The sequence below is a fragment of the Thamnophis elegans genome, chromosome Z (genome assembly GCF_009769535.1).
Source record: "Thamnophis elegans isolate rThaEle1 chromosome Z, rThaEle1.pri, whole genome shotgun sequence".
In the NCBI taxonomy this organism is placed as follows: domain Eukaryota; kingdom Metazoa; phylum Chordata; class Lepidosauria; order Squamata; family Colubridae; genus Thamnophis; species Thamnophis elegans.
Genome location: NC_045558.1, coordinates 79,357,831 through 79,384,132, shown reverse-complemented (window position 1 = coordinate 79,384,132; position 26,302 = coordinate 79,357,831). Strand labels below are relative to the sequence as shown.

General features: G+C 41.5%; 1 protein-coding gene across 1 annotated transcript in view; it reads right to left on the bottom strand.

Moving 5' to 3' along the window:
- ADCY1 (adenylate cyclase 1) overlaps positions 1 to 26,302 on the bottom strand; it is a 287,098-nt gene that overhangs the window by 62,241 nt on the left and 198,555 nt on the right. The gene's annotated exons all lie outside the window — the stretch shown is intronic.

Here is a 26,302-nt window from a genome sequence, read left to right as displayed (position 1 = left end):
GCGGGGTGTGGGACGCCTCTATGTCAGACATAAGCGGCGGGGTGCTTTCTTTCGGCTTTTGCCCGCCCCACAGGGCAAAAGCCAAAAAAAAAGTGCCCGGGACAGAAGCAGCAGGGTGCTTTTTTTCAGCTTTTGCCCTGCGGGGCGGGCAAAAGCCAAAAGATAGTGCCCCACTGCTTCTGTCTGACAGAGAGGCATCCTGTGACCTGCAGCTGGGTCGGACATAGCTGTGGGGCATGGGACGCCTCTGTCAGACAGAAGCGGTGGGGCGCTTTTTTTCGGCTTTTGCTCTGTGGAGCGGCCAAGAGCCTCTTTCTTGAAAGTGCCTTTTGCCCACTGTCAAGAAAGAGGCTTTTGGCTGCTCCGGCGCTATGTCTGCCATCAGAGGTGGGACATGTCCCACTCTATGGCAGACACAGCGGCAGAGCTTTAAAGCCCTGGCACTGTGTCCACCATACAGGTGGGACATGTCCCGCTCTATGGCAGACACAGCGGTGGGGCTTCAGTGGGGCTTTCCGAAAGCCCCGCCAAAGCCCTGGCGTTTGGACCTTCACTTTCCGACTGCTTCTCGCTGCCGCCACGCTCCGCCACCTTCCCCCCTGCCTTCTCCGACGAACAATCTTCCGCTTTCTTCAGCTCAGATGGAGCCAGGACACCCAAGCTGCTGGCAGCGGCGGTGGGGGGCACCTGAGCGGCCATGATCCCCCTCCCCAGCCAGTCTGCCCACCCATCCCCCACCCGACCTACTCCCTGCCTGGCTGGCCAGCACAAGACCTCACCGCTCTTCTCCTCCTCCTCCTCCCTGCTCAAGCAGTGGCGGACTCCGTGGGACAACGGGGTCTCATTCCTCTCCCAGCGCGGTAAGTTCCAGCGGGCTGGACATGGGTGCGAGGGGCCTGGCCCCACGGTGCCTCCTAGCTCAGTTGCAGCCGGGGAATAAAGGGGAGAGGGGGAGGAGGAAGAAGGGGGGAGGGGAGCAGGATGGGGCTCCCAGTGGGGGAAGATGAGAAAGGGAAGGGGGGCACAGCAAGCAAAAGAAAGAAAGCGCCAGCCTGCCAGCAGAGGTGGGTAAAAGACCCGCCACTGCTGGCGGGTGCCCCTCTCTTCTCAAACAAGGCTGCCCCTCTCTTCTCAAACATACTCTCTCTCAAATTGAGAGAGTTTGTTTGAGTGAAGTGAAGAAACAAACAAACACACACACACACACACACACAAATTACATACAATAAAAATTACTTACAAATTACATTAATTTTGAACTCTGACTCCTCCCTCCAACTCACATACCTTTTCCAGCTGTTTCACAATCACAGAGGATTTTAACATTGCTCTTGTCTGCCATGATAAAAATGTAAAAAATGTAAAAAGAAAAAGGCAAGAGCTGCTGAGGTCAGGCTGGGTTAGCTGCTGCCAGAGCCTCCAATGGATGACTCTGCTTAACTGTTTAAAAAAAGCCTCTAAAAAAGTGCCCTCTACAGGAGGAGGCAAGAGAATCACGTGCCTCATCTACATAAGGAATTTTTCGGCTTTTAACCCTTGCTTAACTCTGCTCAAGTGATCATAGACTAAATGGGGCACGTGGTTCTCCCGCCTCCTCCTGCAGAGGGCACTTTTTTTAGAGGCTTTTTTAAAACAGTTTAGCACTAAGCAGAGTCATCCACTGTGACTCTGGCAGCAACTACCTCAGCCTTTTTCCTTTTAATTTTTTTTCTTTTCATGATGACAGTGATGAGGCCCTGCCTCCCCTGACTGCTACAGGAACAGAGGACCTTGGTGGAAACCTCTATCAGTGGCGGGGGGGGGGGATATCTAACATATAAGAACTATTGTTTTTCCCTATTTGCAAAGAGGTCCTATTCAGCCATTAAAGTGAAAGAAAAACATTGCTGCTTATAGAACTCAGATTATTATAAGCAATTTCATTTTAATCCTTTTATAACAATGTGATGAGATGCAAGAAATGACAAACTAGACTTGCCAGTGTTCAGAACTTGAGCCCAAAAAATAAATTTAGTAGTTACAGCTTTTCTTCAATTCTTACACTTCAAAAACACCTTTATATGAAAAACAGCACCAGCTACAATTCCATTTAGCACAGATGTTTAATATGCAAAGCTCTTTTATTCTGCCAGACTACTTAAATTCGTTTGATTAGTAGCAGCTCCTGAACTTGCAAACAAAGCATGCAAAATGTCTAATAAGAGTCATGCAGCACCTCATCTGAATAAGATGATCTGGCTTTTTAGTATTCCATCTTTTTCTAAAATGTATTGCTTATAGATTTAAAATTTTGTTTCACTTTTATAGAACGGCACACATGAAGTTTCGGAGTACTTATACTAGTAGACTACCTCTGGTGCAGTTATTTGTTTTGACTGAGATTCAGCAATTAAAAAACTTAGACAAGTTTTCAGATATTGACAATTTATTTTGTGACAGAAGAAAAATCTGAATTGATTAATGAGGTATTTAAAAATTAAGGAATGTTAAAACATTTTCTTAATAGCTCTAAAAGACTAATAACAACTTTAAAGATACGTTCATCACTTCCTGGATCCAGCAACCTATTAATCACTCAGCCTCCTGAGGAAACTAGGAAAGGTCCTAGCCACAGGAAGCAGGGTTCATGGTACAGATCAATCAGACCACTTTATCAGAATTCCCCAACTGAATTAATCTCAGACATCGTAGGACATTGTTCCACTTACAGCCACACACACCTCCACCACTACAAGGAGTCAGTACAGGTACAGTATAGATGGTACCTTGGTTAATAGTAGTAACTGTGAGAGGAATCTTATTGGACAACCATTTAAATATGAGCCAGTAGTGTGCAGCAGCTACCAAAAAAGCCAACACAGTTCTAGGTTGCATAATCAGAGGGATAGAATCAAGATTATGTGAAGTTAACACCACTTTATAATGCCTTGGTAAGGCCACACTTGGAACACTGCATCTAGTTTTGGTCCTCACCATGTAAAAAAGATTTTGACACTCTAGAAAGAATGCAGAGAAGAGCAACAAAGATGATTAGGGGACTGGAAGCTAAAACATATGAAGAACAGTTGCAGGAAATGGGTATGTCTAGTTTAATGAAAAGAAGGACTAGGGGTAACTTGATAGCAGTGTTCCTATATTTAAGGGGTTGCCACAAACCCCTTAAGAGGGAGGGAGTCAAACTATTCTTCAAAGCATCTGAGGGTAAGACAAGAAGCAGTGGGTGGAAACTAATCAAGGAGAGAAGCAACTTAGAACTAAGGAGAAATTTCTTGACAATTAGAACAATTAATCAATGGAACAACTCGCCTCCAGAAGTTGTGAATGCTCCAACACTGGATGTTTTCAAGATGTTGGATATCCAAGCAGGGGTTTGGACTTCAAGATCCCTTCCAACTCTGTTATTCTATTCTGTTCTAGAAGGACCTTGGAGTCTAATGGATGATCACTTAAACATGAGTCAGCAGTGTGTGACAGCAGCAAAAAAAAAGCTAATACAATCCTTGGTTGTGTAAAACCAGAGGCATAGAATCAAAATCATGTGAAATACTAGTGCTGTTTTATAAAGCCTTAGTAAGACCACACCAGGAATACTATATCCAGTTTTGTCATCACATTACAAAAAAGATGTTGAGACTTTGGAAAAACCGCAAAGAGCAGCTAAGATGATTAAAGGCCTGGAGAGTAAGAACAGTTGCAGGAAATGAGTTTGGCTAGTCTAGATTAAAAAAAAGACTGGGGGGACATGATAGCAGAATTCCAGTATTTGAGAAGGGGAGGATCAATTTATTTTCCAAAGTACCAGATAGCATGTCAAAAAACAATGAATGGAAACTAATGATGGAGAGAAACAACCTGGAATTAAGGAAAAACTTCCTAAGTGTGAGGACAATTAACCAGTGGAACAACCTGCCTTCAGATGTTGTGGGTACTTCATCACTGGATGTTTTTATGAGACTGGATAGACACTTGTCTGAAAGGTACAGGATTTTCTGCTTGAACAGGGGGATGCAATAGACTTCCAAAGTCCCTTCCAGCTCTATTCTGATTCTGATACAGTAGTGTGTCTTTAACTGATCTGCAAAACTTTCATCTATTTCCAATACTTGGTTGTGTGGCCTGTAGCATACATCTATGGCAAAGTCATTATTTTTTCCCTTTTATATTAACCCATATTAATCCATTAAAATGCTTTCATCCTGGTTTTATGCATTTCTATAGAGATGTACTGATTCCCTATGGGCATGCTGGAAGAAGCTGAGGTGAAGCAGGATGTTTAGTGTCATCGCACATGTGCAAGGAATGGAAGATGGCTGCTCGAGTGAAATGCTTGAGCTTTGTGAAGAGAGAAGAACAGAATTGTGAGGGACGGAGCTCCTAGACCTTCGAAGGGAGAAGTCCCCCACTGAGGTTACCCATCGGGTAGGCCAGGGGAGCGTTTCTGGTTGAAGAGGGGTCGCTCAAGCGGCTCCTAGACGCCTGAACGCTCTGAACCTTACCATCTATACTGAGTTGTGGCAAAGACGGCGGTGCTCGAGATTGGCGTTCTGAATTTGATGGCGGCGATTGTGGTGGTGCTAGGATGGCAAGCCCCTAAACTTCTGGCTATTAGATTTTGAAGGGAGGAGTGGGGGAGCACTGAAAGGGGGGTCGCTCAAGCGGCCCCTAGACACCTTGAACGCTCCGGAAACCTCCCATGCTCCATGCTGGCTTGTGGTAATGACGGCGGTACTCTGAGACCGGCATTTGAATCTCTCCTGCTCTGAGGAGGCTAGGGGCACAAACAGTGGGGATGATTCGGATTGTGACAGGAGCGTCACTCCTGATGAGGATCCCCTCTACCAGGAAAACATTTCTCATTCTTCATGCTGGTGCCATTCTTATTCTCCAGGCATGGCGGACATGATTTCTGAGACCATAGAGTGTGGTATTGTTGCAGGTCTTAAACACAGGCTTTCTCACCATTCTGCTTCTCGCAGGTCTTCTTCTTCCTCTGGTTCCAGACACAGGGATGGTGATCTCTCGGCTTCTTCGTCACATGAACTGCCCGGCATTCCAACCAACAGTCGGTCTTCGGGGAAGAGGAAAGCCCTGCAAGACTCAGACCTCTCGGAAGATGAGGGTCTTCCACCCGACCCTCCTCCTTTTGTTGGTTTGTTTAAACCTGCTGTCTTTCATTCTCTCCTGTTTAAGGCAAAGAAAATTGCAGGCATCCCAGCCCCAAAAGCATCCCAGAGTGCGGAAGCAGACAAGACTGACACTACCGACCCACTCTTCGTCCAACCTAGGGTGGAGAAGGAGGTGATCCCATCACCACGGTTCTTTGTAGACATTGTCCAGAAACAATGGGCATCTCCAGGTACCGCAATCCTTCCCAATGCCTCGGACAAGCATCTGTACAATGTTGCTTCTTTTTTATTTGGAAAAATGCATCAATATTTAGATGAGGGAACACTGAGTCTTCAAGATTTGTTGATTGAAATTCAAAAGTTATCGGAAAGATCTGAGAAATTTGATAAGTAATTGGATAGACTGCTATCTCCTACAATAAAGGAGGATGGAGTTGGAGTCCCAAAAAATAAAAAAAAATGAATGAAGATGAAGAAGACAAGGGTAAGAAAGTAGATGAATTTAATGATGGAGCAAACTTGGGTGGAAATGGAAGAATATGGAAAAGTGAACTTGATATGCAGGAGTTCTATCCCTTTTTTCAAGAAACAGAGGGGGGGAGTGATGATGATAGAACTAAGAAGAGAAACTGCTTCAGAAATACTTTTAATCAAAGACATGCTAATTTTAATACCAGCTCAAGGGCAACAAGGTTTTTTGAGAGATCTTTGAAGCAAAAAAGTGTGGAGAGAAGTTTATAAAAACTTTATAAAGGAATTAGTAAGAAGATTGATACAACAATTGGCAAAAGAGACAAGATTCTTTTTTTACTGGAAAGATAAAGGTTGATAATGAATGTTGATGATAAAAAAATTAATTAATTTGTGGTGATTAATAGATAGTAACCTTAATACTTTATAGACTTTTCTTAGATTGTTTTTAAATCTTTATTCGTTAAAAAGTAATACATTATGACAATAACAATGAAATAATAACGCTAATCAGTTAAAACAACTTGGATATAAATAGTAAATTGGGACCTGGGGGGGAAAAACTTTATGAATGTTATTAAATTTTTGTTTAGATTTTGTTATAAAGAAGTAAATTTTTCTTGCGTCTAACGAGAGGAGAGGTGATATAAACAGTAAGTAATCCTTAGATGATGATGATGATGATGATGATGATGATGATAATAATAATAATAATAATAATAATTTATTATTATTATTATTATTATTATTAATAATAATAATAATAATAATAATAATAATAAAAACTCCGCCGTTGCCGGTCCCAAGCCCGGATGAGAAAGGAGGAGGGTTGGGGTCAGGTTGGCATCTGGTCCCGTAAAAAAACCCCCGCCAACCCATACAATATGGTGAAAAAAAACAAATAAGAATTCCATACCGCATCGGTCGTCGCGCGGGTTAACAAGGGCCGCGGCGGATGTTGGGGTCCCTGGACATCCGTCGACAAGTGGGCTACAAGTGGACCAGCCAACAAAACGACAAAAATATAGTGCAGATGAAAACCGTGCCATAATGGCCTGTTACTACAACTCAGAGCCAGAAAAAGAGGCTATTTAAAGCGAATGTATGAATTATGGAAAAAACAATATCCAGATTCAAATGTTAGTGAACAACGACTAGCAGATCAAAGGCGATTTATCATATGGAATAAAGTGTTTAGTGAAGTTGAACATGAGGAAATTCAGGCAAATTGCAAAACCCAAAAAACAATATCACAAGCGGAAATAACTGATATTCAAGATACAACTAAAGACATTATAGTAGAACTCCCAGAAGAAGCTCTCGGGGAGGAAATAATATCACCACCACTAGAACCAGTTATCACTGAACCAACTGATGAACTAACTCAAAAACAAAAAGAATTGAAGGCTAAGATCATGGAGGATTTTCTGCTTAATGAGGAAAGGCAACGTTTACCATCACTAAAAACTGTGCCTAAGAAAATTTGGCCCCTATCATGAAAATGCTTAATGCAGTGTTTTCAACAATTGAATCAGGGATCCATCTTGGAAACGAACCAGTTAATGTACAGCGCAGCTGTAATAGTCACTAATGAACTAGGCATTAAAATTCAAAGTACCTAGTCACACAACAGAAAAAGCATCAAAGCCGAAGTGGAAAATCCGATTAGAACAAAAATTCAAAAAATTAAGGGCAGATGCTAGTAACTTAAAGAACATGCATGAGCAACGGCTTAAAAACAACAAAATCATAGATCGGCTAATCAGAAGATATAGATTGGATACAAGAAACATCAGTGAAGCTGTAGAGATTGTAAAACAGCAGATAACAGCAACAGCTAGAAAAATTGAAAGATATGAGGCACGAATCATCCAATATAAACAAAATCAGCAATTTCGATCAGACCAACGGCGTTTTTATCAAAGTCTTAATGTGAATGGTGACACCAAAAGTGAAAAACCAGAAAAGCAGGCCACAGGTTGAATTCTGGAAAGAATTGTGGGAAAATGCAAAGGACTACAACAAGGAAGCAAAGTGGATACATGACTTTGAGAAAAGCATTGGCAACAAGCAAATGCAAGTATTAGAAATAACAACTGAGATGGTCAAAAATTGAGTTAAAAAGGTAAATAATTGGACATCACCTGGAAAGGACCAATTACATGGTTTCTGGCTCAAATATCTGACCAGTTTACATGCAATATTGGCCAGGCAACTGAATGAAATTTTACAAAAGGGCCAAATTGATGAATGGTTGACAACTGGAAAAACATACTTGATTCAGAAAGATGCAACTAAAGGAACAACACCTGAAAACTATAGACCAATAACATGCTTGCCAACAACCTTCAAATTACTCACAGGCATTATTGCAGATAACATGATGGATTATTTGGAAACAAACAACATCTTGCCAGTAGAGCAAAAAGGCAACAAAAGAAGGAGCAGGGGCACCAAAGATCAGCTTCTAATTGATAAAATGATATTAGAAAATTGTAAGAACAGAAAAACGAACTTGAATATGGTCTGGATTGATTACAAAAAGGCATTTGACTCACTGCCACATAGCTGGATCATAAAATGCTTAGAAACAACTGGCATTAGCAAAAATATTACATCCTTTACTGAAAAGGCGATGAAACAATGGAGAACTGAGTTGGCAGTAGGGAATGAGATCTACGGAATAGTTAATATCAAGCGAGGAATTTTCCAGGGTGATTCACTTTCACCTCTTCTCTTCATCATCGCAATGATCCCCCTATCAGTAATCTTAAAAAAAATGAAATTAGGCTACCAACAGCCAAAGAAGCTGAAAAAATTTCACATTTACTATATATGGATGATTTGAAACTCTATGGAAAGTCAGAAATAGAAATCCAATCATTGACAAATACAGTCCGAGTATTCAGCACCGATATTTCAATGCAGTTTGGCATGGAAAAATGCGCCACTGTATCCATAAAAAGGGGCAAAATCACTGCATGTGAAGGAATTGAAATGCCCAATGGCCAATTAATTAAATGCAAAGAAAATGAAGCCTACAAATACTTAGGCATTCTGCAGTTGGATAACATCAAGCATGGAGAAGTAAAAACTATTGTCAGGCGAGAGTACACCAACAGAGTTAGGAAAATTTTGAAATCTAAATTGAATGGTGGAAATACAATCAAGGCCATAAATACCTGGGCAATACCAGTTATAAGATACACAGCTGGTATAGTTAACTGGACACAAGCTGATTTGGACATTTTGGACCGAAAAACCAGGAAACTAATGACAATGCACTAAAGTTTACATCCACGTGGTGATACTGATAGAGTATACCTGCCACGAAAATCAGGTGGCAGAGGATTATTACAAGTGAAGCAAACAGTTGAAGAAGAAAAACATGAACTGGCTGATTATTTAAAAGAAAGTCAAGAACATCTATTAATCGAAGTAAAGAACAAAAATCTACTGAAGGCCCAACAGACGAAACAAGAATACAGAAAAGATGTGATAAAATCAAGAATGGAGAGTTGGCAGAACAAAGCACTGCATGGCCAATTTCTGGAAAAAATAAAAGATAAAGTGGACAGTGAACAAACTTGGTTATGGTTAACAACAGGTACATTAAAGAAAGAAACAGAGTCACTAATCCTGGCTGCGCAAGAAAAAGCTATCCGCACAAATGCCATTAAGGCCAAAATCAAAAAATCCTATGATGATGCCAAATGCAGACTTTGCAAAGAAGCTGATGAAACTATTGATCACATACTCAGCTGCTGTAAAAAAATCGCGCAGACTGATTATAAATTGCGGCACAATTCAGTAGCACAAATGATCCATTGGAATTTGTGCAAAAATTATAATATTAAAACAGCAACAAACTGGTGGGAACATCAGCCTGAAAAAGTCACCGAAAATCAGATGGTCAAGATCTTGTGGGATTTTCGCATACAAACAGACAAAATGCTGGCGCATAATACACCAGACATCACATTGGTTGAGAAAAATAAGGTCACAATCATAGACATCGCAATACCAGGTGATAGCAGGGTCGCTGAGAAGGAACATGAAAAAATTGCAAAATACCAGGACTTAAAAATTGAAATTCAACGACTATGGTACAAACCAGCAGTGGTAATTCCAGTGGTAATTGGCACACTGGGTGCTATTCCGAAAGCACTGGAATTACATTTAAAACAGTTAAAAATTGACAAAATCACCATCAGTCAAATGCAAAAAGCCGCACTGCTTGGATCTGCACGCATATTAAGAAAATACGTTACGACGTCCTAGGCCCCTGGGTGGGGCCCGACTAGTAACCAATGCCAAATCCGGCGAAACAACTGGCCGCTGTGATACAATTGTATAATAATAATAAATAATTTATACAATAATAAATTGTATAATAATAATAGTTAGGAAAATTTTGAAATCTAAATTGAATGGTGGAAATACAATCAAGGCCATAAATACCTGGGCAATACCAGTTATAAGATACACAGCTGGTATAGTTAACTGGACACAAGCTGATTTGGACATTTTGGACCGAAAAACCAGGAAACTAATGAAAATGCACTACAGTTTACATCCACGTGGTGATACTGATAGACTGTACCTGCCCCGAAAATCAGGTGGCAGAGGATTATTACAAGTGAAGCAAACAGTTGAAGAAGAAAAACATGCACTGGCTGATTATTTAAAAGAAAGTCAAGAACATCTATTAATCGAAGTAAAGAACAAAAATCTACTGAAGGCCCAACAGACGAAACAAGAATACAGAAAAGATGTGATAAAATCAAGAATGGAGAGTTGGCAGAACAAAGCACTGCATGGCCAATTTCTGGAAAAAATAAAAGATAAAGTGGACAGTGAACAAACTTGGTTATGGTTAACAACAGGTACATTAAAGAAAGAAACAGAGTCACTAATCCTGGCTGCGCAAGAAAAAGCTATCCGCACAAATGCCATTAAGGCCAAAATCAAAAAATCCTATGATGATGCCAAATGCAGACTTTGCAAAGAAGCTGATGAAACTATTGATCACATACTCAGCTGCTGTAAAAAAATCACGCAGACTGATTATAAATTGCGGCACAATTCAGTAGCACAAATGATCCATTGGAATTTGTGCAAAAATTATAATATTAAAACAGCAACAAACTGGTGGGAACATCAGCCTGAAAAAGTCACCGAAAATCAGATGGTCAAGATCTTGTGGGATTTTCGCATACAAACAGACAAAATGCTGGCGCATAATATACCAGACATCACATTGGTTGAGAAAAATAAGGTCACAATCATAGACATCGCAATACCAGGTGATAGCAGGGTCGCTGAGAAGGAACATGAAAAAATCGCAAAATACCAGGACTTAAAAATTGAAATTCAACGACTATGGTACAAACCAGCAGTGGTAATTCCAGTGGTAATTGGCACACTGGGTGCTATTCCGAAAGCACTGGAATTACATTTAAAACAGTTAAAAATTGACAAAATCGCCATCAGTCAAATGCAAAAAGCCGCACTGCTTGGATCTGCACGCATATTACGAAAATACGTTACAACGTCCTAGGCCCCTGGGTGGGGCCCGACTAGTAACCAATGCCAAATCCGGCGAAACAACTGGCCGCTGTGATACAATTGTATAATAATAATAATATTAAAACAGCAACAAACTGGTGGGAACATCAGCCTGAAAAAGTCACCGAAAATCAGATGGTCAAGATCTTGTGGGATTTCCGTATACAAACGGACAAAATACTGGCGCATAATACACCAGACATCACACTGGTTGAGAAAAACAAGGTTACAATCATAGATATTGCAATATCAGGTGATAGCAGGGTCGCCGAGAAGGAACATGAAAAAATCGCAAAATACCAGGACTTAAAAATCGAAATTCAATGACTATGGCACAAACCAGCAGTGGTAATTCCAGTGGTAATTGGCACACTGGGTGCTATTCCAAAAGCACTGGAATTACATTTAAAACAGTTAAAAATTGACAAAATCACCATCAGTCAAATGCAAAAAGCCGCACTGCTTGGATCTGCACGCATATTACGAAAATACGTTATGACATCCTAGGCCCCTGGGTGGGGCCCGACTAGTAACCAATGCCAAATCCAGCGAAACAACTGGCCGCTGTGATACAATTGTATAATAATAATAATAATAACAACAACAACAACAACAACAACAACTCCGCCGTTGCCGGTCCCAAGCCCGGATGAGAAAGGAGGAGGGTTGGGGTCAGGTTGGCATCTGGTCCCGTAAAAAAAAAACCCGCCAACCCATACAATATGGTGAAAAAAACAAATAAGAATTCCATACCGCATCGGTCATCACGCGGGTTAACAAGGGCCGCGGCTGATGTTGGGGTCCCTGGACATCCGTCGACAAGTGGGCTACAAGTGGACCAGCCAACAAAACGACAAAAATATAGTGCAGATGAAAACCGTGCCATAATGGCCTGTTACTACAACTCAGAGCCAGAAAAAGAGGATATTTAAAGCGAATGTACGAATTATGGAAAAAACAATATCCAGATTCAAATGTTAGTGAACAACGACTAGCAGATCAAAGGCAATTTATCATATGGAATAAAGTGTTTAGTGAAGTTGAACATGAGGAAATTCAGGCAAATTGCAAAACCCAAAAAACAATATCACAAGCGGAAATAACTGATATTCAAGATACAACTAAAGACATTATAGTAGAACTCCAAGAAGAAGCTCTCGGGGAGGAAATAACATCACCACCACTAGAACCAGTTATCACTGAACCAACTGATGAACTAACTCAAAAACAAAAAGAATTGAAGGCTAAGATCATGGAGGATTTTCTGCTTAATGAGGAAAGGCAACGTTTACCATCACTAAAAACTATGCCTAAGAAAAATTTGGCCCCTATCATGAAAATGCTTAATGCAGTGTTTTCAACAATTGAATCAGGATCCATCTTGGAAACGAACCAGTTAATGTACAGCGCAGCTGTAATAGTCACTAATGAACTAGGCATTAAAATCAAAGTACCTAGTCACACAACAGAAAAAGCATCAAAGCCGAAGTGGAAAATCCGATTAGAACAAAAATTCAAAAAATTAAGGGCAGATGCTAGTAACTTAAAGAACATGCATGAGCAACGGCTTAAAAACAACAAAACCATAGATCGGCTAATCAGAAGATATAGATTGGATACAAGAAACATCAGTGAAGCTGTAGAGATTGTAAAACAGCAGATAACAGCAACAGCTAGAAAAATTGAAAGATATGAGGCACAAATCATCCAATATAAACAAAATCAGCAATTTCGATCAGACCAACGGCGTTTTTATCAAAGTCTTAATGTGAATGGTGACACCAAAAGTGAAAAACCAGAAAAGCAGGCCACGGTTGAATTCTGGAAAGAATTGTGGGAAAATGCAAAGGACTACAACAAGGAAGCAAAGTGGATACATGACTTTGAGAAAAGCATTGGCAACAAGCAAATGCAAGTATTAGAAATAACAACTGAGATGGTCAAAAATCGAGTTAAAAAGGTAAATAATTGGACATCACCTGGAAAGGACCAATTACATGGTTTCTGGCTCAAATATCTGACCAGTTTACATGCAATATTGGCCAGGCAACTGAATGAAATTTTACAAAAGGGCCAAATTGATGAATGGTTGACAACTGGAAAAACATACTTGATTCAGAAAGATGCAACTAAAGGAACAACACCTGAAAACTATAGACCAATAACATGCTTGCCAACAACCTTCAAATTACTCACAGGCATTATTGCAGATAACATGATGGATTATTTGGAAACAAACAACATCTTGCCAGTAGAGCAAAAAGGCAACAAAAGAAGGAGCAGGGGCACCAAAGATCAGCTTCTAATTGATAAAATGATATTAGAAAATTGTAAGAACAGAAAAACGAACTTGAATATGGTCTGGATTGATTACAAAAAGGCATTTGACTCACTGCCACATAGCTGGATCATAAAATGCTTAGAAACAACTGGCATTAGCAAAAATATTACATCCTTTACTGAAAAGGCGATGAAACAATGGAGAACTGAGTTGGCAGTAGGGAATGAGATCTACGGAATAGTTAATATCAAGCGAGGAATTTTCCAGGGTGATTCACTTTCACCTCTTCTCTTCATCATCGCAATGATCCCCCTATCAGTAATCTTAAAAAAAATGAAATTAGGCTACCAAACAGCCAAAGAAGCTGAAAAAATTTCACATTTACTATATATGGATGATTTGAAACTCTATGGAAAGTCAGAAATAGAAATCCAATCATTGACAAATACAGTCCGAGTATTCAGCACCGATATTTCAATGCAGTTTGGCATGGAAAAATGCGCCACTGTATCCATAAAAAGGGGCAAAATCACTGCATGTGAAGGAATTGAAATGCCCAAAGATGTCACACAAAAACTGGGAAGGGGAAATACAGACATTAGGACAAACAAGTAATAAAATAGCAAGCAACATACATTCATCATTCGGGAGGGGTAACTATCCTATCCCCAGGCCTGACGGGCGAGCCAGTTCTTCAAGGCTATGCGGAAGGCTTGGACGGTGGAGAGGGTACGAATCTCCACGGGGAGCTCGTTCCAAAGGGTCGGGGCTACTGCTGAGAAGGCCCTCCTCCTTGTAGTTGCCAGCCGACATTGGCTGGCCGATGGAATACGGAGGAGGCCTAATCTATGGGATCTTATCGGTCGCAGGGATGTAATTGGCAGAAGGCGGTCTCTCAAGTATCCAGATCCACTGCCATGTAGGGCTTTATGGGTGATTAATAGCACCTTGAAGCGCATCCGGAGATCAACAGGTAGCCAGCGCAGCTCGCGGAGGATAGGTGTAATGCGGGTGAATCGGGGTGCACCCGCGATCACTCGCGCGGCTGCATTCTGCACTAGCTGAAGTCGCCGGATGCTCCTCAAGGGCAGCCCCATGTAGAGCACATTGCAGTATTCCAGCCTAGAGGTCACAAGGGCCCGAGTGACTGTTGTGAGAGCCTCCCGATTCAGGTAGGGTCGCAACTGGCGCACCAGGCGAACCTGGGCGAATGCCCCCCTGGTCACAGCCGTCAAGTGGTGGTCAAATGACAGCTGTGGATCCAGGAGGACTCCCAAGTTGCGAACCCTCTCTGAGGGGCATAAAATTTGACCCCCCAGCCTGAGTGGTGGAATAGTAGCCAAATCTTTGGGAGGGAAACACAACAGCCACTCGGTCTTTTCTGGGTTGAGCACAAGCTTGTTAACCCTCATCCAGTCCATAACGGCCTCAAGGCCCCGGCTCATCACGTCTACCGCTTCATTGAGTTGGCACGGGGCGGACAGATACAATTGAGTATCGTCCGCATATTGATGGTATCTAATCCCGTGCCTGCGGATGATCTCTCCCAGCGGTTTCATGTAGATGTTGAATAGTAGGGGGGATAAGACCGAGCCCTGAGGCACCCCATAATTTAGGGGCCTAGGGGACGATCTCTGCCCCCCCACTAACACCGACTGTGACCTGTCCGAGAGGTAGGAGGAGAACCACCGTAGCACGGTGCCTCCCACTCCCACCTCCCGCAGTCGTCGCAGAAGGATACCATGGTCGATGGTATCGAAAGCCGCTGAGAGGTCAAGGAGGACCAGGATGGAGGAACGTCCTTCATCTCTGGCTCTCCAGAGATCATCCATCAATGCGACCAAAGCGGTTTCTGTGCTGTAACCGGGCCTGAAGCCTGACTGGAAGGGGTCTAGGTAGTTTGCTTCCTCCAAGGACCGTTGGAGATGGAAGGCCAAAGAACAAAAATCTACTGAAGGCCCAACAGACGAAACAAGAATACAGAAAAGATGTGATAAAATCAAGAATGGAGAGTTGGCAGAACAAAGCACTGCATGGCCAATTTCTGGAAAAAATAAAAGATAAAGTGGACAGTGAACAAACTTGGTTATGGTTAACAACAGGTACATTAAAGAAAGAAACAGAGTCACTAATCCTGGCTGCGCAAGAACAAGCTATCCGCACAAATGCCATTAAGGCCAAAATCGAAAAATCCTCTGATGATGCCAAATGCAGACTTTGCAAAGAAGCTGATGAAACTGTTGATCACATACTCAGCTGCTGTAAAAAAATCGCGCAATTATAAATTGCGGCACAATTCAGTAGCACAAATGATCCATTGGAATTTGTGCAAAAATTATAATATTAAAACAGCAACAAACTGGTGGGAACATCAGCCTGAAAAAGTCACCGAAAATCAGATGGTCAAGATCTTGTGGGATTTCCGTATACAAACCGACAAAATACTGGCGCATAATACACCAGACATCACACTGGTTGAGAAAAATAAGGTCACAATCATAGACATCGCAATACCAGGTGATAGCAGGGTCGCCGAGAAGGAACATGAAAAAATCGCAAGATATCAGGACTTAAAAATCGAAATTCAACGACTATGGCACAAACCAGCAGTGGTAATTCCAGTGGTAATTGGCACACTGGGTGCTATTCCAAAAGCACTGGAATTACATTTAAAACAGTTAAAAATTGACAAAATCACCATCAGTCAAATGCAAAAAGCCGCACTGCTTGGATCTGCACGCATATTAAGAAAATACGTTACGACGTCCTAGGCCCCTGGGTGGGGCCCGACTAGTAACCAATGCCAAATCCGGCAAAACAACTGGCCGCTGTGATACAATTGTATAATAATAATAAATAATTTATACAATAATAAATTGTATAATAATAATAGTTAGGAAAATTTTGAAATCTAAATTGAATGGTGGAAATACAATCAAGGCCATAAATACCTGGGCAATACCAGTTATAAGATACACAGCTGGTATAGTTAACTGGACACAAGCTGATTTGGACATTTTGGACCGAAAAACCAGGAAACTAATGAAAATGCACTAAAGTTTACATCCACGTGGTGATACTGATAGACTATACCTGCCACGAAAATCAGGTGGCAGAGGATTATTACAAGTGAAGCAAACAGTTGAAGAAGAAAAACATGAACTGGCTGATTATTTAAAAGAAAGTCAAGAACATCTATTAATTGAAGTAAAGAACAAAAATCTACTGAAGGCCCAACAGACGAAACAAGAATACAGAAAAGATGTGATAAAATCAAGAATGGAGAGTTGGCAGAACAAAGCACTGCATGGCCAATTTCTGGAAAAAATAAAAGATAAAGTGGACAGTGAACAAACTTGGTTATGGTTAACAACAGGTACATTAAAGAAAGAAACAGAGTCACTAATCCTGGCTGCGCAAGAAAAAGCTATCCGCACAAATGCCATTAAGGCCAAAATCAAAAAATCCTATGATGATGCCAAATGCAGACTTTGCAAAGAAGCTGATGAAACTATTGATCACATACTCAGCTGCTGTAAAAAAATCGCGCAGACTGATTATAAATTGCGGCACAATTCAGTAGCACAAATGATCCATTGGAATTTGTGCAAAAATTATAATATTAAAACAGCAACAAACTGGTGGGAACATCAGCCTGAAAAAGTCACCGAAAATCAGATGGTCAAGATCTTGTGGGATTTTCGCATACAAACAGACAAAATGCTGGCGCATAATACACCAGACATCACATTGGTTGAGAAAAATAAGGTCACAATCATAGACATCGCAATACGATGATTAGTGATAGTGATAGCAGGGTCGCTGAGAAGGAACATGAAAAAATCGCAAAATACCAGGACTTAAAAATTGAAATTCAACGACTATGGTACAAACCAGCAGTGGTAATTCCAGTGGTAATTGGCACACTGGGTGCTATTCCGAAAGCACTGGAATTACATTTAAAACAGTTAAAAATTGACAAAATCGCCATCAGTCAAATGCAAAAAGCCGCACTGCTTGGATCTGCACGCATATTACGAAAATACGTTACAACGTCCTAGGCCCCTGGGTGGGGCCCGACTAGTAACCAATGCCAAATCCGGCGAAACAACTGGCCGCTGTGATACAATTGTATAATAATAATAATATTAAAACAGCAACAAACTGGTGGGAACATCAGCCTGAAAAAGTCACCGAAAATCAGATGGTCAAGATCTTGTGGGATTTCCGTATACAAACGGACAAAATACTGGCGCATAATACACCAGACATCACACTGGTTGAGAAAAACAAGGTTACAATCATAGATATTGCAATATCAGGTGATAGCAGGGTCGCCGAGAAGGAACATGAAAAAATCGCAAAATACCAGGACTTAAAAATCGAAATTCAATGACTATGGCACAAACCAGCAGTGGTAATTCCAGTGGTAATTGGCACACTGGGTGCTATTCCAAAAGCACTGGAATTACATTTAAAACAGTTAAAAATTGACAAAATCACCATCAGTCAAATGCAAAAAGCCGCACTGCTTGGATCTGCACGCATATTACGAAAATACGTTATGACATCCTAGGCCCCTGGGTGGGGCCCGACTAGTAACCAATGCCAAATCCGGCGAAACAACTGGCCGCTGTGATACAATTGTATAATAATAATAATAATAACAACAACAACAACAACAACAACAACAACTCCGCCGTTGCCGGTCCCAAGCCCGGATGAGAAAGGAGGAGGGTTGGGGTCAGGTTGGCATCTGGTCCCGTAAAAAAAAACCCGCCAACCCATACAATATGGTGAAAAAAACAAATAAGAATTCCATACCGCATCGGTCATCACGCGGGTTAACAAGGGCCGCGGCTGATGTTGGGGTCCCTGGACATCCGTCGACAAGTGGGCTACAAGTGGACCAGCCAACAAAACGACAAAAATATAGTGCAGATGAAAACCGTGCCATAATGGCCTGTTACTACAACTCAGAGCCAGAAAAAGAGGATATTTAAAGCGAATGTACGAATTATGGAAAAAACAATATCCAGATTCAAATGTTAGTGAACAACGACTAGCAGATCAAAGGCAATTTATCATATGGAATAAAGTGTTTAGTGAAGTTGAACATGAGGAAATTCAGGCAAATTGCAAAACCCAAAAAACAATATCACAAGCGGAAATAACTGATATTCAAGATACAACTAAAGACATTATAGTAGAACTCCAAGAAGAAGCTCTCGGGGAGGAAATAACATCACCACCACTAGAACCAGTTATCACTGAACCAACTGATGAACTAACTCAAAAACAAAAAGAATTGAAGGCTAAGATCATGGAGGATTTTCTGCTTAATGAGGAAAGGCAACGTTTACCATCACTAAAAACTATGCCTAAGAAAAATTTGGCCCCTATCATGAAAATGCTTAATGCAGTGTTTTCAACAATTGAATCAGGATCCATCTTGGAAACGAACCAGTTAATGTACAGCGCAGCTGTAATAGTCACTAATGAACTAGGCATTAAAATCAAAGTACCTAGTCACACAACAGAAAAAGCATCAAAGCCGAAGTGGAAAATCCGATTAGAACAAAAATTCAAAAAATTAAGGGCAGATGCTAGTAACTTAAAGAACATGCATGAGCAACGGCTTAAAAACAACAAAACCATAGATCGGCTAATCAGAAGATATAGATTGGATACAAGAAACATCAGTGAAGCTGTAGAGATTGTAAAACAGCAGATAACAGCAACAGCTAGAAAAATTGAAAGATATGAGGCACAAATCATCCAATATAAACAAAATCAGCAATTTCGATCAGACCAACGGCGTTTTTATCAAAGTCTTAATGTGAATGGTGACACCAAAAGTGAAAAACCAGAAAAGCAGGCCACGGTTGAATTCTGGAAAGAATTGTGGGAAAATGCAAAGGACTACAACAAGGAAGCAAAGTGGATACATGACTTTGAGAAAAGCATTGGCAACAAGCAAATGCAAGTATTAGAAATAACAACTGAGATGGTCAAAAATTGAGTTAAAAAGGTAAATAATTGGACATCACCTGGAAAGGACCAATTACATGGTTTCTGGCTCAAATATCTGACCAGTTTACATGCAATATTGGCCAGGCAACTGAATGAAATTTTACAAAAGGGCCAAATTGATGAATGGTTGACAACTGGAAAAACATACTTGATTCAGAAAGATGCAACTAAAGGAACAACACCTGAAAACTATAGACCAATAACATGCTTGCCAACAACCTTCAAATTACTCACAGGCATTATTGCAGATAACATGATGGATTATTTGGAAACAAACAACATCTTGCCAGTAGAGCAAAAAGGCAACAAAAGAAGGAGCAGGGGCACCAAAGATCAGCTTCTAATTGATAAAATGATATTAGAAAATTGTAAGAACAGAAAAACGAACTTGAATATGGTCTGGATTGATTACAAAAAGGCATTTGACTCACTGCCACATAGCTGGATCATAAAATGCTTAGAAACAACTGGCATTAGCAAAAATATTACATCCTTTACTGAAAAGGCGATGAAACAATGGAGAACTGAGTTGGCAGTAGGGAATGAGATCTACGGAATAGTTAATATCAAGCGAGGAATTTTCCAGGGTGATTCACTTTCACCTCTTCTCTTCATCATCGCAATGATCCCCCTATCAGTAATCTTAAAAAAAATGAAATTAGGCTCCCAACAGCCAAAGAAGCTGAAAAAATTTCACATTTACTATATATGGATGATTTGAAACTCTATGGAAAGTCAGAAATAGAAATCCAATCATTGACAAATACAGTCCGAGTATTCAGCACCGATATTTCAATGCAGTTTGGCATGGAAAAATGCGCCACTGTATCCATAAAAAGGGGCAAAATCACTGCATGTGAAGGAATTGAAATGCCCAATGGCCAATTAATTAAATGCAAAGAAAATGAAGCCTACAAATACTTAGGCATTCTGCAGTTGGATAACATCAAGCATGGAGAAGTAAAAACTATTGTCAGGCGAGAGTACACCAACAGAGTTAGGAAAATTTTGAAATCTAAATTGAATGGTGGAAATACAATCAAGGCCATAAATACCTGGGCAATACCAGTTATAAGATACACAGCTGGTATAGTTAACTGGACACAAGCTGATTTGGACATTTTGGACCGAAAAACCAGGAAACTAATGAAAATGCACTAAAGTTTACATCCACGTGGTGATACTGATAGAGTATACCTGCCACGAAAATCAGGTGGCAGAGGATTATTACAAGTGAAGCAAACAGTTGAAGAAGAAAAACATGAACTGGCTGATTATTTAAAAGAAAGTCAAGAACATCTATTAATCGAAGTAAAGAACAAAAATCTACTGAAGGCCCAACAGACGAAACAAGAATACAGAAAAGATGTGATAAAATCAAGAATGGAGAGTTGGCAGAACAAAGCACTGCATGGCCAATTTCTGGAAAAAATAAAAGATAAAGTGGACAGTGAACAAACTTGGTTATGGTTAACAACAGGTACATTAAAGAAAGAAACAGAGTCACTAATCCTGGCTGCGCAAGAAAAAGCTATCCGCACAAATGCCATTAAGGCCAAAATCAAAAAATCCTATGATGATGCCAAATGCAGACTTTGCAAAGAAGCTGATGAAACTATTGATCACATACTCAGCTGCTGTAAAAAAATCGCGCAGACTGATTATAAATTGCGGCACAATTCAGTAGCACAAATGATCCATTGGAATTTGTGCAAAAATTATAATATTAAAACAGCAACAAACTGGTGGGAACATCAGCCTGAAAAAGTCACCGAAAATCAGATGGTCAAGATCTTGTGGGATTTTCGCATACAAACAGACAAAATGCTGGCGCATAATACACCAGACATCACATTGGTTGAGAAAAATAAGGTCACAATCATAGACATCGCAATACCAGGTGATAGCAGGGTCGCTGAGAAGGAACATGAAAAAATTGCAAAATACCAGGACTTAAAAATTGAAATTCAACGACTATGGTACAAACCAGCAGTGGTAATTCCAGTGGTAATTGGCACACTGGGTGCTATTCCGAAAGCACTGGAATTACATTTAAAACAGTTAAAAATTGACAAAATCACCATCAGTCAAATGCAAAAAGCCGCACTGCTTGGATCTGCACGCATATTAAGAAAATACGTTACGACGTCCTAGGCCCCTGGGTGGGGCCCGACTAGTAACCAATGCCAAATCCGGCGAAACAACTGGCCGCTGTGATACAATTGTATAATAATAATAAATAATTTATACAATAATAAATTGTATAATAATAATAGTTAGGAAAATTTTGAAATCTAAATTGAATGGTGGAAATACAATCAAGGCCATAAATACCTGGGCAATACCAGTTATAAGATACACAGCTGGTATAGTTAACTGGACACAAGCTGATTTGGACATTTTGGACCGAAAAAACCAGGAAACTAATGAAAATGCACTACAGTTTACATCCACGTGGTGATACTGATAGACTGTACCTGCCCCGAAAATCAGGTGGCAGAGGATTATTACAAGTGAAGCAAACAGTTGAAGAAGAAAAACATGCACTGGCTGATTATTTAAAAGAAAGTCAAGAACATCTATTAATCGAAGTAAAGAACAAAAATCTACTGAAGGCCCAACAGACGAAACAAGAATACAGAAAAGATGTGATAAAATCAAGAATGGAGAGTTGGCAGAACAAAGCACTGCATGGCCAATTTCTGGAAAAAATAAAAGATAAAGTGGACAGTGAACAAACTTGGTTATGGTTAACAACAGGTACATTAAAGAAAGAAACAGAGTCACTAATCCTGGCTGCGCAAGAAAAAGCTATCCGCACAAATGCCATTAAGGCCAAAATCAAAAAATCCTATGATGATGCCAAATGCAGACTTTGCAAAGAAGCTGATGAAACTATTGATCACATACTCAGCTGCTGTAAAAAAATCACGCAGACTGATTATAAATTGCGGCACAATTCAGTAGCACAAATGATCCATTGGAATTTGTGCAAAAATTATAATATTAAAACAGCAACAAACTGGTGGGAACATCAGCCTGAAAAAGTCACCGAAAATCAGATGGTCAAGATCTTGTGGGATTTTCGCATACAAACAGACAAAATGCTGGCGCATAATATACCAGACATCACATTGGTTGAGAAAAATAAGGTCACAATCATAGACATCGCAATACCAGGTGATAGCAGGGTCGCTGAGAAGGAACATGAAAACATCGCAAAATACCAGGACTTAAAAATTGAAATTCAACGACTATGGCACAAACCATGTGGTAATTCCAGTGGTAATTGGCACACTGGGTGCTATTCCAAAAGCACTGGAATTACATTTAAAACAGTTAAAAATTGACAAAATCACCATCAGTCAAATGCAAAAAACCACACTGCTTGGATCTGCACGTATATTGCGAAAATACGTTACAACGTCCTAGGCCCCTGGGCAATGTTCCCTCTAATTTTTTTTCAGTGTGAGCAGAAAAGTATAGTGTTTGAGCGGCATATTTTCATGCCTGAGCACCTGAATTTTTTTAACAGATGACACCTAAGACAACAACGAAATCAGTATTATTTGAAACTCAAAGTTATGTTTATTCAAGGGATCCGCTTAATTAAAAGTGTTATATAATATCAGTATCACTTAACAATGCTTCTGCTTAGCAACCAAAATGTTGGCTCAGAAAGTCTGGCTTTTGAAGCATGCAAATCTTAAAGCTGTTGTTACAACACCCTCGCACCCCTAACCCTTTAGGTAAAAAAAAACCCAGGGGTCTTCAAACCTGACAGCTTTAAGACTTGTGGACTTCAACTCCCAGAATTTCTCCTCCAGTCATGTTGGCTCAGAAACTCTGGCAGTGAAGCATGCAAGTCTTAAAGCTGTCAAGTTACAAGATCCTTGCACCAATAACCCTTTAGGGAAAGAAAACACAGGGATCTTCAAACCTGACAGCTTAAGACTTGTGGACTTCAACTCTCAGAATTCCTCCTCCAGTCATGTTGCGGTGACATCATCTGCGTGGATCTGTTCTATCTTCGGGTTTTTTCACAAGGGGCAGGGCTGCCGCTGAAGATGCTGACGAGCCCCGCCACCACCAGAATAACTGCTGCCGCCTCCCCCTCCTCCTCCAAGAGGACCACCACATTTACTGCCCGGCGCTGCGGCTGAGGTGAAGCCTCCAAAGCTCCCGCAGACGCCCCCGCCCATGGCAGCGGCGGCGGTGCCTCCCCCTCCGCTCAGAGCACCTCAGCTGGGCTCTGGGTTACCCCTGCCGCCACGTCCACCTCCACCGTGCTTTTCAGAAACCAGGAGGCCTTTTTTCCTGCTCCCGCCCCCTCCGCCGCCTTTCTACTAACTCCCGTGGCCTCATGGCTCCTCAAAAGCACGGCAGAGGAGGAAGGGGGAGGGATAACATGCGGGCCAGCTCAGGTGCTCCACGTGGAGGGGGAGGCGGGGGTGCTGCTGACGGGAGCTTTTGTGGCTTCATCTCAGCCGCGGCGTCAGGTGGCAAATCCAGTGCTGTTAGAGGAGAAGGAGGAGGAGGCAGCAGATATTCTGGTGGCAGCGCCGGGCACAAGCAGCTGGGATTAGCTGCCCATAAAGGACCTCCCCGGGGCCGGGCTTGCTTTGCTGAACACAGGGGCGACTGACGCTAGTTTGAGCGGCCGCGCCCAGGACAAACTACCGTCAGTCGCTCCGTGCTCATCAAAACAAGTCTGCGGAGGTCCTTTGCGGATGGCCAGTTCTAGCTGCCTGCAAAGGACTTCCCCACATTTGCTTTGGCAGAAATCACTGTGCGGCAGTTAGAAACTGCTGCGCGGGATTTTCTTGCCACGTGTGCGGCCGCGCAGCCGCACACCTTAGAGGAAACAGTGCCCCTGGGTGGGGCCCGACTAGTAACCAATGCCAAATCCGGCGAAACAACTGGCCGCTGTGATACAATTGTATAATAATAATAATAGTAATGAAATAATGATTATGACTAGTAAAAGCCATTTGGATATAAATTGCAAATTGGGACTTGGGGGGGGGGAAACTTATAAAACTTATTAACAAATTCTTAAATAGACCATGCATAAAAATGTAAGTTTTTTTTCTTTTGGGTCAGATGAGAGAAGATGTGATACACATAATAAATAATTCTTAATTAGTTACAATAATAACCAAAGAAGTGTTAATGGATAATGTTTAATGATATTTATATGTGTTGGCATTGGTAAAAGCAATTGTATAAAAACTTTAAATGGTGAATTATAGGGTGGGAAAGAGGGGGGGGGATGCTTAGATATATTATTAATTGATTTTTTCTTTTAGAATATGTGATAAGATGTAATGCTACAGAAGATTTGTTGAGATTGTCAATGAATGCCAGTGGGTGGTTGTGTTTTTGAATGCAAATGATATCAGATAAAAGCACGTTTAAATAATTTCAGTTAAATGAGAATGGTGATGTATTGTAGTAAAATACATGAAGATATTTGATATAAAATGTACTATTCAATGGGAAGGAAATATATGTAATAATTATGATAGAAACTCATGAAAACTGTTTGTAACCAATCGACACGCTTTCGACAGGATGTAATGAAGGATAATTCTTTTTTTGTTTTTGTTTATTTAAAACAATAAAAAATTTTTAAAACAAAGATCCACTCTCTCTTAGCAATTCTGGAGAGTGTTTGCAGACACGATCTCCTCACATCAGTGGACCTTATGGAGGCTTGCCTCCACATGCCCATCCACAAGCAGCACAGGAGGTTTCTCTGCTTTTTCCATGCGGGCCTCCATTACCAATATCGGGCCCTTCTCTTTGGGCTGTCCTCAGTCCCAAGGGTTTTCACGAAACTTCTATCAGTTGTAGGCGCACATCTGCAGGCCAGGCCCATTCGGATCTTCTGCTACCTGGATGACATTATTTTGTTGTCCAGGTCACGTACCCAGGGCCTCAGGTATCTCCAGGACACCCTTTAGGTACTAGAGGAAGTGGGGTTCTCCATCAATCAGGAAAAGAGTCACTTCATCCCCACTCCTCCCCTGGTGCACCTGGGAGCCCTCACAGATTCCTCCCAGGGCAAGGTCTTTCTGTCCCAGGACCACCAGAACAGTCTCAGGGATTTGGCCAAAGAGGTACGAAGGAGGCAGCGGGTCCCTCTTCTTCAGCTGTCTCAGCTGCTGGGGAAGATGGTCTCCTATTTCTCCATCGTCCCTTGGGCACGACTTCACAGCCGCTGCCTCCAGTGGTTTCTTCTGCCATTCCAGAAGTCCAACATCAGCTGTTCCTCAGTGAAGGTCCCCTGTCCCCGGAAGCCCTATTATCCCTGGACTGGTGTTTCTCCCAGGCCATTGCTCAGGGCTCTCTTTTCAGGGACCCTCCACGTCTTGTAGTAACGAGGGCTGGGGAGCTCACTTGGAGGAACAAGTAGCCCGGGGGCTTTGGTCCAATTCAGACCTATCACACAGTATGAATTGGCTAGAGTTGAGGGCCATTCATCTAGCTCTCCTTCACTTCCAGCTCTTTCTCCAAAACTCACATGTGTTGATCCAGACAGACAACACCACCGCCAAGGTGCATGTCAACCACCAGGGGGTGACAAGAGCTGTCTCTCTCATGGACTGCCTTTCAAGTAGGAACTTGGGTGTAGGTCAACCTTCTCTCCCTATACGCCAAGCACATCTCGGGGTTGGACAACACCGCAGCAGACTGGCTGAACCGCACAACGATCGACCCAGCAGAGTGGAGCTTGAATCACCACATATTTCATCAGCTGTTGGCCAGGTACGGGACTCCAGCCTTGGACCTCTTTGCAACATCTGCCAACAACCAGCTG